This window comes from Ascaphus truei, chromosome 13 (genome assembly GCF_040206685.1).
Source record: "Ascaphus truei isolate aAscTru1 chromosome 13, aAscTru1.hap1, whole genome shotgun sequence".
Taxonomy (NCBI): Eukaryota; Metazoa; Chordata; class Amphibia; order Anura; family Ascaphidae; genus Ascaphus; species Ascaphus truei.
Window position 1 is genome coordinate 24,708,856 of NC_134495.1, and position 17,243 is coordinate 24,726,098.

Here is a 17,243-nt window from a genome sequence, read left to right on the forward strand (position 1 = left end):
GCAGTATCCAATCAATAACTGGAATGTCATGCATCATGAAAAATAGATGTTCCAGGGCATTACGGGATTTGTCAAAAAAAAGAATTTATTCAATTGTTTAATGATTGAATAAATTCTTTTTTGGACAAATCCCGTAGTGCCCGGGAACATCTATTTTTCATATAGTCCTTGGAATTTCTTAGACAGGTACCCCCTGGACCAGGATAACTGCAAGTATATTTTTGTTCTTTAAGGTGTGCAGCATTACATCTCTTATGTCAGGCATCATAACATTCTGGTTATTGAGTAGCTCATATTATCCTCCCTGGGGGATATTGGGCCACCTTTATTAAGAAGTCTTCTGCCACAAGGTACCTTACCACCCATTCATGGCAATAAGCTGCCTTCCAGCTCCGGAAGATATCTCGTGGCAGAAGTAAATATGGGCCATTATCTTCCTTGGAAGAGAGGGTGAAACTGCAGAGGGACCAGAAGCCTCATGGAGGTAAAAATATGTCAAATAAAATAATATTAATGATCATTATTGACAAATGAGTGCGTTCAGATTTACACAATCTCCTACTTAATGGCAAAAACAAAGAGAAATGTCTGTTCCTGTAACTTGCACATTGTTGACTATATACAGTAGGGCTTTTTTTTTTTAAATGCACTTTTTCTCTGTAAATCGATGCTGTATTTCTTTAAGTTATTCGATTCCCAAAACAGGCCAGGAATGAAACATACACATTCTCACAAATTCTTACTTTAACATCCAAGCTAAAATGTTAATGTCCGTCCCAATCAGATGTAAAATTGTTCACTTATTATAATTAATCAATCAAGGCTGTCCTAACATAATGAGACTTTACAGCTATCTTAATTCTACCCTAGCCATTACGATAATTTGGTTTTACAATCTATGTATTTCAGTGCAATTAATTTTCATGCAGATGTACATTCTGGCTCTGTGATAAATGACTTGCTCAAGTAACTATTTAGTCATACTTTTTAAAAAGTCAGTGAATCCAAGATATATACCGTACAGTGTGTGTGTGTGTGTGTGTGTGTGTGTGTGTGTGTGTGTGTGTGTGTGTGTGTGTGTGTGTATATATACATATATATATACACATATATATATACACATATATACATACACACATACACACATATATACACACCACCATGAGGAAGGTCCCATTTTAGGAGGCCGAAACATTGTTTCGTTCTGTTTTTTTTTGCCCAATACACATTTTGCATTAATTCCCTGCAACGTGCTGTTTCCTTATTTGTACTGGAGTACGGTTATGGGTAATGTATTGCTATATATTCTTCCTATGAAGCGTGCACTTGCTCATACATGCTCTATTGGAGTGCCTACTCTTTTCTGCATATATATATATATATATATATATATATATATATATATATATATATATATATATACAGGCATACATCGCATTAACGTACGCAATGGAACCGGAGCATGTATGTAAAGCGAAAGTGTACTTAAAGTGAAGCACTACCTTTTCCCCACTTATCGATGCATGTACTGTACGGCAATCGTCATATACGTGCATAACTGATGTAAATAAGACATGTGTAACAGGCTCTATAGTCTCCCCGCTTGCGTACAGCTTCGGTACAGGGTATTGCTGTTCAGGACGTGCTGACAGGCGCATGCGTGAGCTGCCATTTGCCTATTGAGCGATGTGTACTTACTCGCGAGTGTACTTAAAGTGAGTGTCCTTAAAGCGGGGTATGCCTGTATATAGTACAGTATGTGTATATATATATAAATATATATATATATATATAGTACAGTATATATATATATATATATATATATATATAGTACAATATATATATATATATATATATATATATATATATATATATATATATATATATATATATATATATATATATATATATATATATATATTGCTGCTGGCTACCCGTACCATAAATAATTAGCTGTTATCTTATCCTGCCACAAGTGCATCCAAAATGATTGAAAAATGAATTTACCAGTGGGCTTCTTGCCATGTCCTGTAGTGTTAACTGTAATAAATATGCTCAGGCTGGTGCTGCACAGCTTGCCTTAGTGTTCACAGTTTCCCAATCCACTTACAAACTTGATCTGTGCCTCAGTATTTAGAGGGCATGTAAGCTAAGGTGCTTATCAGGCTAGCCACTGCAAGGATTATAACCGACCAATAGCATAAAATCCTCGGCGACCAGTTCGATCCCTTCTACTGTACCTTCTGAATAAACATGCTGAAATAGAAACCAAGATGGAGCATGACGACACAGTCCTTTTGCTTCTTCAACTTGAAAAAACAAAAAGGTCCCTTGATGGAGTCACCTTTAACCACTACACCGAATCCAACCTTGGACCGCAATGAACTCCTCCACACTCTTTAACTGCCGGCCTTCCCCAGTGGAGAAAGGGGGAGGGCTCCCGCGAAGGATAGAAGACAGCATAGCCACACAGTAGATCTAGCACAGGGGTGGCCAACTCCAGTCCTCAAGGGCCAGCAAGAGGTTTTCAGGACATCCCTGCTTCAGCACAGGTGGATCAGCCAGTCGCTCAGTTGAAGAGTGCAACACCTGTGCTGAAGCAGGGATATTCTGAAAACCTGAACAGTTGATGGCCCTAGAGGACTGGAGTTGCCCATCCCTGATCTACCAGAACGTTTCTTGAAATTGAGAAGGCGTTTTGGTTATATTCAGTATTATGTTTATTTGAAGAGGTGCTTAAAATGCCTTCCTCTGGGATATTAAGGCTGAAGGAGTGGCTCAGCGAGTAAAGACACAATGACACCGAGTTTGATGCAGGAGAACCTGGTTCAATTCCCGGTGTCGGCTCCTTGGGCAAGTCACTTTATCTCCCTGTGCCTCAGGTACCAACATCATAGATTGGAAGCTGTACGGGGCAGGGACTTGTACCTGCAAAGAATACAAATCTATATACAGCACTGTGTACACTGTCCGCTCTATACAAGACAAACCTATTATTACATTATATTACATAGATCACCTAACCGCTGTAGTCAAATGGACTTGTGTTTCAGCTGCTTTGTTTAAAGAGAGGCTAAGATGAAGTTAATACAAGTGTGTATTCTCTTGGGTTCCTGCCCTACGGTATATCACAGTGTTAAAAGGAGTTCATTTTTGATTTATTGATCATAAAATTCATCCTCTAACTCCATCTCAATTTGCTTCATATGACCACTCCTCATACTTATTGCTGATTCAAATCATGCCAACATTTATACAAAATACAATGTATTATCCACCCAACACTTTGAGGCCCATGTTGTCTAAGCAGTGCTATTCCAGAGTTCCGGCACCAGAAGGTATTCAAGCAGGGTTGCCACCTTCTGATGAATAATAACCCAGAGATTTATATATATATATATACATATATATATATATATATTTTATTATTTATATGTTTAACTCTCTTACCTTCTCTGGTGGCGGCATCACCTGGCGGCATCTCTCCCTGCATGGTCCAGACAAGATTGCTCCGTGACGGCAAATGGCGTTGCGTTGCCATGACAACGGCACATCATGTGACTTAACGGCGCCATGCAGCCTCACGTTGCCATGAAAATGGGGCGCCGCAACTTCACGTGACGTCCGTTGTCATGGCAACGCGAGGCCATTTGACGTCGCGGACCCATCTTGAAGGCAAGAGCCGAGGTCCTGCACCAAAAATCCCAGACGGTCCTGCAGTAACCCGGAGATTTCATATCTCAACCTGTAGCCCGAAGATACCTAGCCGAAATCCCGTGGTCCCGGAGTGGTGGCAACCCCGTATTCAAGTGTGTTGGCTGTAGAGCGTGTTATGGAATAGAACTGCTTAGTAATAATAGGCCTTTGCGGTCAGTTTTGGAGCAGTGCATTTGGAGTTCAAGGCAAAGCCTCTGTGAATTTGGCTCAATCTGGAGGCGAGTGTTACTTGAAATAGCATCTCTCGCTTTCAAAGTTAGAAGTGGCTTGAAGACGTTGAAAAAGTCAGGTTGTGGGTGCTATGGAGGAACGCACATTCTGCTTTCTCCGAAGAACCTGACAGCTTTCAGCAACCTCCAAGCGAGAGGCCAAGGTAATTTGTGTGAGACGGACTGATCGTTTGCAGCTGTGATTGAAAAGAAAATGGAATTTGGTTGTGTTCTATTTCAGAAAGGGAGCAAAGTGGCCTCAGAGAAAACCAATAGGTGCATGCAGCAGAGAGCATCCTGAGCAATTTACTGTCCTTGTACAAATAATAGAAATACGCTACACAGACATGACCGAGGCGATGCTGGCAAAACCAGATTGAATTAATAGTGTGTATCTTTCTAAAAGCACATTGCAGTTGACCACTGGTAGAACCAGTCTCTAAAAAGGTTGTGTATCATGCGACTGAAATTGACACCATGGCCCAATGCTAGAATCGTTATATGCATTGTGTCAAATTAACACATATTGTACTGTAGTGGCTGAGAAGAGCACACACACACCCCTACTATGGTGCAGATTAGTTTTATTATATTAACTGAAAAGATAACATTCAGGACACTTCCCCACTCCTTCCCAGCCAGATCGCGTGCACGTGCGTGATCCAAACCTAGGCTTGTGATCCCGGGAGCAGATCAGTGTTCTCGTGTGTTAATGGAAGAAGGGACCAACAATGATTGAGAAGGCCCTAGGGAGTAATTCATGGGGGGGTAACTACACCCATGCCCCTAAGGAAGAAGGGAACGCCCTTTCGAAACGTGTAGGGCGAGTTTTGGACGGGCACAGTCTCAGAACTGTTTCACGGCTGTCTGTCACAGCCTCCTGGAGTCTCTCCTCCTGCACTGGAGAGCGGTCACAGCGGAGCCCGTAAGTGTTAGGACGCGTGCATGAGCGCACGTGATCCGGCACGCTGGCTGATAAGGAGTGGGGAAGTGTCCAGGAGCTGCGGAGTACAGCACAGCACAAAGTCTGACACCCTAAAACATTTGGGGCATCGCTGAATCCAAGTGCTGAGTACAGCACCCGAGTGTGAGTGGCAATTATTCCCGAATTTTATCTTTTCAGTTATTATCATAAAATAACCTGCCCTATGTGAGGGGGGTGTGTGCCAGTCTCAGCCACAGCAATTTTCTTCTCATCATGAGAGTTTTGGGAGTACTCTTGAAGAGGTAGCATCCACCCCGATTTGGACTATTTTATGGCTCTTCACCTATGAATTTTTTATAATATATCTTTTTTTTCATGTTTTTTGTGCATCGTAGCGCTTTTTGGAATTATTGTACGTACTGTACTGTATCTTCTAAATGCAGACGTTTATGGCAGATCAGATAAGGTGTACAGATGTAGCAGATGTTGTTGCACCTACTGGTGCTTGCCAGCAGGTACAATGCCGCAGGAGCCCCGCCCGCATTCACGCATGGCTAATTCATTCAGTCCAATTTTAATGGCGTCTGCTCCCTCTGATCCGTTGTGTGTATCCCGATGCAAACAAGCCAGCGGGAGCATTAACGTCTGCTGTATCTGTATATAGCTGATGCAAAGAAAGATACATACTGTGTCCGTTTTAGGCACCGATTTTTATCCATGTGATTATCACTGAATCTAAGTTGACAGGATGCTACATGTATTGATGTTATGAGCCGTGGCATAAAATTGATACTTTAACTAGGTGTTTCCCAACCGGGCTTCCGCGTCCCTGTCTTGGGATTCTGTGAGAGGATCAACAGGGGCAGAGGAATTTCCCTGATCTCCCTGAGCAGGGGGAAAGCATGGCAGTTTCCTCCATCCTGATTGGGTGCTTCTGGATAATGCACCCAATCAGGAGGTGGTGGCAGAAGCCTGAGGCCATGTCAAGGAGGAAGCAGCATGGGTAGGGGAGAGGTGAGGCTTGGTGTGTGTGTGTTTGTTTTCTGTGACTGTCTCTGTCCTGTGTCTCCTGTTACTCTCTGTTTCTGGCCTGTCTCTCTCCTGTGACTCTGTCTGTCTCTGCCCTCTTTTTTCTGTGACTCTGTCTGTCTCTGTCCCTCTGTCCTGTCTCCTGTGAGACTCTGTCTGTGACTCTCTTCCCTCTGTCTCTGTCCTGTCTCCTTGTCTTTCTGTCTTTGCCCTGTGACTCTGTCTCTGCCCTGTGTCTCCTGTGACTGACTGTCCTGTGGTACCTCGGTAACTAAGCACTGTGATTAGGGGTGCCTCGAGAAAAAAGGTTCAAAACCGCTGCTTCAACTATTTGATTAAGAACACAATAGCCATTAGCTTCACACATAGCCCCCTTTGTGTGTTATAAATCCCAGCAGCTTCCCTGCAGACAAATTAAACCATTTGTTACATCTGTTGATGAATGAACTTTATGAATTGACTGAGTTAGAAATAACTGATTCTACTTCACCTATTTCAGCTTCCGGTATCTGTGTATTGTGTTTATGAAAGGTGTGATAAAGTAAGCAGATGTAGAATGGATCCAAAGCAGAGAAAGAGCGAAAAGCAGCGATTTTCCCGATCCCCAAAAAAATCTAGTACCCCCCAGCTCTGAACTGTCCGCGGCACTTGAAGCACAAAGTAGTTCTTTTTTTTTTTTTAAACTTTTTCCAGTAAAAACAAAGATGTCTGTGGGGTCACCCAATCCGAAGCTGCAATGTTATCTCAGAATGATTTCACAGTTTTCTATTGGCTGCCAGAGTGAGGCTGATCCCAGTGACCGTATAGTTCCTGCCAGAGAAGAGTTCTATAGATAGAAATATATGTAATCCCCTGTGCAAGCAACACATGCACACTGCCCCCTAGCAGGCTCCTCTCCAATGGACATGTGACTATGATGAGCCAGTAGAGCGGCTGATCCCAGTGACGATATTGTTCCGGCCAGAGAAGAGTTCTTGGAGGGAATTTCAACATGTAATATTTGAAGAACTGGATTGGGGATTAGAGGGGACCCCTTCTTTCCAATAAGATTTACTGTAAATATAGATATATGTAAGCCCCTGTGTACGGCAAGCAACACATGCACACTGCCCCCTAGCCGGTTCCTCTCCAATGGACTATGATGAGCCAGTAGAGAGGCTGGTGAAGAAGGAGGGACAAAGAGAACAGAGTTGTTAAAAGGGGGCAGGCATGACAGTTGCAGGCCTGGAGGATTGAGGCTCGATCAAGAGTGACCTGTGTGACGGGACCTGCACGCGTTCTGCGCGGGTGAGACTGCAGATCAGCTGAGATGACAGAGCAGGCTAAAGAGCTGAATGGCCCAGAAGGGGAGATTCAAAAGCGGTACAGAGGAGAGACTTGTTAGGGAGCCCCTGTAGGTTGCAGTGTGCTGGTGGTATGGCTCCCCAGCTCCCAAAGCAGCAGCCCGGCAGTCACTGTCTGCCATAGTCATCCTTCTCCTGTCGCGAGCTGGAGGAGGGAGCAGCAGAGTCCTCAGACCTCAGCCAAGAGTGTGCGCGTGTGTGCAAGAGAGAGAGGGGTAACTCTTACGTTCTCCGGAGTGGCCCCCCCTCCTGTATTGTCATGATGCCACGACACAGCAGGCGGAGGGCCGCCTAGGGGCCCCAGAGGGTCTTAATCCGCCACTGGCTACGTACTTTCAACACAGCAAGCTGCGTGACTGTGATCGCGGTTGCCCCAGCGGAATATAGTTGCAGGGGGCTCGATCCAGAAGCATGGACAACCCCCCCCACCTGTCCCCATTGCGATGTCCCACCCACGCTATTGCCGGAGCTGTGGCATTTTGCTTTCTCAGCCACGGTTCTGGAGACCATAGGTCCGGCTACATCAGTAGGTGGTCTGTCTGTTATTTGAAAACCCAAGGAAAAAAACCATAAATAAATATATATATATATATATATATATATATATATATAAAAATATAGGCAATACGATACCGTACGTGGACGAATATCAGAGGCAGCACTCCAAATGAATATCAAAAATCCTGTATTATTCAACAAAACATCATATCCAACGTTTCGGTCCTCAAACGGGCCTTTGCCAAGGTGATGATTGAAAGGTCCCGTTTGAGGACCGAAACGTTGGATATGATGTTTTGTTGAATAATACAGGATTTTTGATATTCATTTGGAGTGCTGCCTCTGATATTCGTCCACGTGCGGTATCGTATTGCCTATTTATTTGTACAGGATTTGCACCCAATTTTTCTATTCAGACGGAGTGCCTATGGTTCTTTATTACCTGATATATATATATATATATATATATATATATATAATATATATATAAAATTACGTGGGCAGCTATGTTTAATGTTCAAAGAAATAGTTGCCATTTGTCTTGAGCTTTTGCTGCTCCCTATGGTAGAAGCTGCCTTTGTTACAGAATTCTTTCTGCTTTTTAATGATTCACGGGAGAGATTGCAACGCTTGGCAACGTGACAAACTTGGCAGGTCGGCTCTGTGAACCCGCAGCCACTTCATCTGAACAGTGTTAAAGGTTCAGTCAGACCCACTTAGCAACACACATTGGAGCTGCCGTGTTTAAATGCCACTACAACATGTATCATTTTCTGTACTACCTGTAGTTCTCGTTTCACAGTTTAAAGCTGCAGACCAAGCAATAGCCAACATGTTTTTTTTTTTAATAAATCAGTTCTGTACTATGAGAAAATACTAGTAGCATTTAAAAAAAAATAAAAAAATAATAATAATAACTCTAAATAACATTTTTTATGTATTATAATGTAACAAGCATTTTTGGTTTCTATAGCAACCATTTACAAAGTCACATCCCTTTCCTCATCTGAACCAGGTTCTGACACACCCCTTTGAGCCCTGCCCTCTCTCTAGCAGTGCACCAATTGTATCTAGCGACTGCCTGGTCACATGATCTTCCCCACAGAACTTTGCATCTTTGGTCCTCTTCTGCTGCACTGACAGCCACTTATTGAACCCCAGAGCTCAATCACAGGGGCAACTTAGCTAATTACTTATCAATGTGGATTATATTGATGCACATATTAAAGGGGAATTTTTAAAAAAAAATTCTAAAAAAATATTGTGAAAAACGGCATCTTGGACTGCAGCTTTAAGACAGTCCTAAGCAAGTAAAGGCCTTCCTGGCAGAGGGGGCCCCATGCTGCTTTTGTTTCCCCAGTGGAAAGCTTTGAATAACAGTTCCCTTTATGTATCAGTAAGCGTTAGGTAACATGCCTGGCTGCGTCCGATAACGACGCTCTTCTTTTCCAAGTCAAGCAGCTGAAACAGCTCTTCTACGGCCTGAAGAGAAAGGAAACGGTGTGAGCAAAGAAACATCATGGTTATTATCGTTTAGTTGTGACGCACCAACGCATTCCGCTGCGCGGTACAATGGGGCGCAGAGTTATGTATATTATACAAACAGTTACTGTGCACACAAGTGAGGACAGACATGCACCAACAGATACAGAGAGGTAGCGAGGGCCCTGCTCGTCCTGAGAGCTTACAGTGTAGAGGGAATGAGTGACGATGTTGAAACAAGAAGGTAAAATGGCTGCTTACTGTCTGGCTCAGGTTAGCGCATGGTCCACTCCAACAGCTGTAGCCATTAAGGTTTTTTGGCGGGGGGGGCGGTGGGGGGAGATTGGTGCAGCCACACAGTTGGTCTCAATGAGGTTGGAGGGCGAGGGGAGTTTCATGTTAGAGGCATGGCGAGTAGGCTTCCGTGTAAGGCTGCGTCCCCGCTGGCGCTGACCGCCATTTAGTGAACCCTGGAGCCGAATCTTCGCCGATCAATCGGCAACTTAGCTAATGACTTCTCATTGTGTGGATGGTATTGATGCACATATTAAAGGGGAAAAAAGAAAAATGTTAAAATAAGCACGGCAGCTTGGACGGCTGCTTTAAAGCATTTCATTTCATGCTGATCAGTTTCCCCCAAATAACCACTTGAGTCTCTACGGGGCTATTTACTCAAATCTGACCGCTCCGAACAGGGCAAAATAATTGCCTTGGATTTATCAAAGGAAAAAAAACTCTATAAATTGCTTGAAATGGGATTTCTGTTTTTCCCCCAATATTACAGCCAGGTAGAGACTTCAATAAATACACCCAATAATCTGCCCATTCCCCTATCCACTGTAAAACCTCAGACCCCATTTGATCCATGGCCTGATTTCATATGTAATACTATGATGATAATGATTCTTTTTATTATTATTTACAATGGAATGGTTCTTTTTTTTTTATGGCTTTTTATTAATGTTTAATAGCTTGCCAAATGTAGCCCCAAAAGTTAACATCGCAATTACAAATGACACAGAGCATGCTGATTATCTTAAACTGCTTTCCCAAGACCAGGGGTGGGCAACTCCAGTCCTCAAGGGGCGCCAACAGGTCAGGGTTTCAGGATATCTCTGCTCCAGCATAGGTGGCTCAATCAGTGGATCAGTCGAAGTCAGTCGGCGACTGAGCCACCGATTGCTTCAGCACAGGTGGCTCAATCAGTGGATCTGTCTTCAATTGAGCCACCTGTGTTGAAGCAGGGATAAAAATACCCAATGCTAAATCCAAGGTGACCAAAAATACATAGTAAAATACTAGTAAGGGTCATTTAGTTAAACCCTTTGGCCAAAGCGTTATAAGCCTGCAGCCACGTCACGGCATGACCAGTATGCAGGTCCTAACACTACCTGTGAATATTCTCATTTACCTCTACAGCGGAGGGAGAAAGATCTCAATAGACCTGTCCTGCACAGGTACAGTACATGGAAAAAAAACCTGCTACTTAAAAAGTGGGAAGGAGTGAGCTTAAACCCAGGGAGGAGAGGCCACCAACCCATCCAAACAACTGTTACCAGTTGACAATGAACAAATAATGAACAATGGGTTTATGCTCACTCCTCCCCATTTTAAGTAGCATGTTTTTTCATGTACCTGTGCAGGACAGGTCTATTGAGATCTTTCTCCCTCCGCTGTAGAGGTAAATGAGAATACTCACAGGTAGTATTAGGACCTGCATACTGGTCATGCTGTGACGTGGCTGCAGGCTTATAACGCTTTGGCCAAAGGGTTTATCTAAATGACCCTTTTTCATGAGAATACGAAAAGTGAAGTATTTAACTATGTATTTTGTCACATTGGATGTAGCATTGGGTATCTTTGTCTTTGTTGTATGCATGTGGCCACGCTCAGTTGCACTCCTTTCGACACATATATGATGCGGTGGGTGCTGGGGTTAGAGCTTGCAATGATTGTGTGTTCATATACTGAAAACATGACCTGTTAGTGGCCCTTGAGGACTGGAATTGCTCACCCCTCCACTAGACACTAACCCGGAGTCATAACAAGCCCAGTCCGCTGTATCACGCCTAAATCAGGGTTATATGCCATTGGCTTTAATAGCAGATATCGCTGTTTCTGGCGCTGTGCAGCGCATCGTGCTTTGATGACTCCAGGGCACTGGGTGGAGACTGCAAAATCCATCATGTAGCCAAACTCCAAACCCCAAATTCACAGAGAGTCATTTATCAAAGTGTTACCAGTTGCAAAACTGGGCAAAGAATCTACACCAGATATTTTAAGGAAAAACACCAATTTTATAAATGTGGTGCAGTATTTTTGCACCGGTTTTGCCCTGGTTTAGCAGCCGGGAGACTTTGGTCAATGACATACTGTATAGTGTTCAATAATACCCAAATGTCTACACTTGGCATTCTCTAGAACAGAGATGCGCAAACTTTTGCCCCGTGCCCCCCCCTGCCTGCTCTCCCCCACTGCTCGTGCCCCCCTCACCTTGTATCAAGCGTCAAATGGCGCTGCGTTGCCATGGCGAGGCGCCACGAAGCCATCTGAATCAAGGTAAGTGAATTACAGAGGCCTCGCGCGGAGCCCCGGCATTTAATTTAAATGCCTCGGGGAAGAGAGTGGGGCCTCTGTAACCGCCGCATCTCCCACCGAAAACTCTAGATGCTCTAGAACAGGGGTACGCAAACTGGAGGGCGGGCGCAAAATTTTCTGGGGGAGGGGCACGGCTCTTACAGAGGCCCCGCGCTCTTCCCCAAAGCATTTAAATTAAATGCCGGGGGACTGCGCAATGTCCCCGAGGGCATGTCGCCATGGCATGGGGCGTCAATGATGCCATGACATCATTACACCGGAGACAAGGTAGGTGGAGGGGGCGCAAGCAGGGGGGAGAGCAAGCAGAGGGGCGCAGGGGGAAAAGTTTGTGCACCCCTGCTCTAGTTCAGAGGTTCCCAACTTAAGTCCTCAAGTGCAACCAACAGGTCAGGTTTGTAAGGGTATCCCTGCTTTGGAACAGGTGGCTCAATTCTAATGACGGAGCCACTGATTGCGCCACCTGTCATTCAGTAGGGATATCCTTAAAACCTGACCCATTGGTGGCACCTGAGGACTGGAGCTGAGAGCCCCTGCGTTCAAGTCTACATCAAAGGTGAGACCCTTGCTTGACTTGACAAGTTTATTACAAGCTCTTTTGCAGAGCTTTTTACATATATATCTACAGTACCTGCCTTTGAAAATTCACTTCTGATCGTGTCCAATTGTAGTCTGACTTATATAATTATCTATTTCTGCTCAGCGTTAGACGCACCGTTTATTTCCTTATACCATGTTGGTCTTTGTTTTGTTAACATAAATGATTCTGTGTTGCTCACTTGGTCTTCCTTTTATCTCTGTACATAATACAATACCACAGAATAATTTTGAAAGATTGTGTAGCTCTGAAGACTGATGAAGCCCATTCAGTCTCCTTTTCCCTGCTACAGATTCTAATTGGGCAATTTGTCACAATTTGACAAATGCTTACACAATATGCCCAATTTAAAAATAATAATCCAGTATGTAATGATTGTGATAAATGGAGTGGTTTACTTATACAGAGCGATAAACAAACACAAACATGGTAAAGTTAATAAAAAATTGTATTTGGGATTTTTGGGGGAAGATGGTGAAATCGTTAAGTTGAATAATTAATCACAAAAAAAATGATATTTTATTGTTTAATATACCGTACTTTATGGAAAACGATGTAAATGGTATCATGTTATAATGAGTAGATGCATAGTCCCCTAGAGAACGCATCAACCCTTCGGGGGCCCAATAGACGTAGCTAGTACTGTACATCATGGGGTCTTACACACCAGTTCATAATCGTATTGGTCATTTGTGTAAGGGAGATCGCGGTTCCATGTTCCTGTGGAGCGCAGAAAACGATCTATCAGGAAGTGGAGCGGAAGAGGAGGGCTTATCCTCTTCTGCTCCGTCATCCGTGTCTGAGCGATCACGTGATCGCCAGTGCCGGCGGCCGCTGCAGCACTCGAAGGCTTAATGCCCCGCTCATGGTGGCGGCGTGAGCACGTGCCACCGCAGCGATGTGTGCACTAGGCTGCAGGAGATTGGGGAGGCGATGCGTCACGGACGCGTCACGGAGCTGGTTCGCCCTCATTGGCTGGACCAGCTCACGTGACGCTGACGCCACACGACTGCAGGATGAAAGACAAATTGACTTCTCTGGCCAAAATGTAGCAGCGTCGACGCGCCACAGCGCCGCGGGCACTTTCGGAACTGCAATAGGAAATCAGGTACGAGTCCTGAAAGTGCGCGCACAGCAACGCCCCCAACATGAGTGCGGCCTAGGTTGTTCATCCTTAATGGTCTTGCACTTACCAATTGGCAGAACTTTTAGCAAATGAAGTTTCACGGCCACAAAGGGGGTGATTTATCAAAGTCTCTCGGCAGCCCAACTGCTGCTGTACCTGGGTCACCGACGCTGCCCCCAATTTATATTTAAAAAATCCTATTGGGTTCTATGAGAACATGTTTCCTTAAAACAAATCTGGTGCCAATTTTTGGATCCAGTTTTTCAGCTGGAAGACCTCGATCCATAACCCTTGGAAGTTTGTTTTTCAAACATCACATTTTTCCACGATTCGCAGACCGTCGTTGTAATTGAAGTCATTGAAAGCAGGGAATGTAGAGAAAAGACATCTTAGCAATTACATAATTGGCGTTGAGCATAAGATATGCATAATTATATTATATTAAAGGGGAAGGTCATTTAATATTGCAAATGTTAAGCAGATCTACTTCGGTTTTCTTTTAATTACATTTACAAATGCTTAATTTACCGTGCCAGACATATGTCATCATTTTGACATTACTTATCTAATAAAACTTCATTCTGGATTTACTCTATTCTGATCTATTACTTGGCCAATATGGCAATTTACATATATTGTAAATCAATTTTTTTTAATATTGAACAAAGATTGTACATGTCTCTGTAATAAGATGTGTCTGATCAATTAGTATTGTGTATTCTGCATTAGAAAGGGAGAGGGAGGACAACAACACTATATATAACAACAGTATATGTAAGACAGACTATATGAACACTGTACCTATATTTTTATTCATCAATGTTAGTGTGTGCAGATATATATATAGTCAACGGCACTCCAAAATTAGAAAAATATAAAGATGCATTTATTGAACACATCATAAGATACACACAATAGAATCTGTGCAACGTTTCGAGACAAAAGCCAGTATATATATATATATATATATATATATATATATATATACTGTACTGTAGTGCCGACGATTATTCTAAAACAAACCTGGGGAATCACCAAAAAACCCCAGGTACATGCTGCAACATTTCACACATTTCTGTACACAGACTAATGGCCCATCGGATTAACAGCGGGGGTCCCTGGCAGTCCCATTCAAACTGAATGGGACTGCCAGGGACCCCTGCTGTGTTAATCCGATGGGCCATTAGCCTCTGCAGAAATGTCACTGAAATGTACCCAGCATGTACCTGGCAAGTTTTAGAATACTCGTTGGCTCGTGTGTGTGTGTGTGTGTGTATATATATATATATATATATATATATATATATATATATATTATATATATATTATATATTTATTATATATATATTATATATTTATTATATATATATTATATATTTATTATATATATATATATTTATTATATATATATATATTTATTATATATATATATATTTATTATATATATATCTTGACAAGTACCGGTAATTCAGCTTTTTTTTTTGCATTTGTGAAAGTTAATTATTGACCGATTTATGGGTTTAATTATATTACCACAAACACTAATCAATTAAGGCTTAATTGGAGACAAAGTCAAAATCAATGGGAAGAACAATTATAAATGTAGCCTTTGCTTGGCACGTCTGTGGCTCCTGCATAAATACACCTAAATACTGTAGTGTGCGTGTGGTGGCCTGAAAAAGATGCCAAAGTCGGCGCGTAAGGTTAAAGAAAAGTTTGCCACTCCATTTTCTGCCTCGGGCATTGAAAAAGCTTGTTAATCCAATTTCTTATGTTGGTTAGTCAGAGAGGTTTATGATACAGATACAGAATTTGATACCTCCCAATATATATATATATATATATATATATATATATATATACACATACATACAGTAAGCATGATAAGACTCTTCCGATTGACACTCCCATACATATCAAGCTGACACATACTGGGCTTATTAGAAATAAGTTCCTTGGTAGGGGGGTTTAGATGCATTAAGCTCAGTTAAGCCAACCTAACTTCACGACACATTAATACTAACGTTGCATCCGCAAAGTACAATAACGTAACGTGAAGCCACGTTGTCCTCCGTACACGGCATAGCGTTAACCAGAACAGACGTTAACGATAATGACAAGCAGAAGAGGCATTATAATATTATATCCCATTCACTAAATTCGTTAGATTACCGCAGGGACTTTACGTTATGTTGTCTGGAGAGGGTTAAAGCCACAGTTAGGCATGCTGGCATTTAAATATTATACTTTATTTCCCTTATCTCTCCACTTCAGCAAAAGCACTTCGATTGTAGGCTCTCTGGAGCAGGGATTTGCATTCCTATTGTCTAATCTTATTTGTTGCCCTTGTGGTACTATAATTCCCTGTACGGTACCGTCTCTCTTGTAAAGCGCCAAGTACAGCTGTGGGCGCTATATAAATAAAGATATACATACATGCAAAAGCCCTATTTTTGGGTCTGGAGAGGAGTAACGCTAAAGCTGGGATAACGTTGCGTTATTGGAAGATAACGCATCGTTATGCTACAATAGCTTGACCTAAAGCTTATGCAAGCAAGATATAGTATATAGTGCTTTTTTCTGCGAAAAGGGTAGGGATACTGTTGTTCTCCTACAAGCCTTTTGTGAGAAGCTATGAACATGCGCAGATGGCTACTGTGTTAATATCTTACACAGTAGCCGTATGAAAATATATAAAAACTACATAGCCGACTATAAAGAGAAGTTTTGTTGCTTGGTAAGAAACCTGGCTGATTCTGTGCACCACGGAGAGATTTGAAAATCAAAAGCTATACGTGTAAATCACACACGAGAAGAACTCCCAAAGTGCAAATGTTCGTTTAAACAGTTATTGTCAGCACCGTCCATACAGTACCAGTGTTGCACTTTAGCTGTGGCACGACAGCAGAACTTCACGTTAGATTTGTACTGACCTGGACTCAGCCACCAAGAATGTCCCCTTCTCCGTGCAGGACAGCTGTGCGAAATAAACACTATTGATAATGCATCAGTAACACTGTATCTTCCAAAGTGCTGCTTGGGAAAGGGAATTGGCCATGCAGTGCATTTTTGGAAAACAAATTTTAAAAAAAACAGCACTTCTCCCACATTGGCTTGCAATTACAGTATTTAGTCAAAATGTTACGTTTTGACCCAAGGTCTCTATAACAAAGGGGTAATTTAATTGGATCTTATTATCAGAAAATTATTTAGTCCTTCTAACCCCATCCTCCATTTAAGCAGGTACCTACACTAAACACATACAGTAGGATTAGATCCACAAAGGGGTGCTAAGCTTTAGAACGTCTGTGCTCCCATCTATATGAATGGGAGTAACGGTGTGCTAAAACCTTTTGTGGATCTGGAGCATACTATTTCTTATTGTCTTGTGGATCTTTACTATTACAAGAGAAGGAAGCAGACTGGGACTGAACAACAAGGGGACATGTTAAAGTGCCTGAAGAGTTAAATGAATGCAGCATTTGTGCTATAGCTACGATTCAGTGCAATTAAAACGGGCACAAACAAAATAAAAAACAGAAATTAAACTCCCTGAACATTATGAAGGAAAAATTGTGAGTGCACAAGTTGCTTAGTGAAAAGTAATACTATGTATACACACTTCTCTTGTTTGTGTTCTTAAAAAGCATCATTTGTCAAGAAAACGAAAGACAAAGGGGAACAATGACAAAATACCATCACAGTCATAGATGAGAGTATT

General features: G+C 42.4%; 1 protein-coding gene across 4 annotated transcripts in view; it reads left to right on the top strand.

The window, feature by feature from the left end:
• The window catches only part of MYO18B (myosin XVIIIB), a 345,583-nt gene that overhangs the window by 244,654 nt on the left and 83,686 nt on the right, over positions 1-17,243 (top strand). The window lies entirely within an intron of this gene.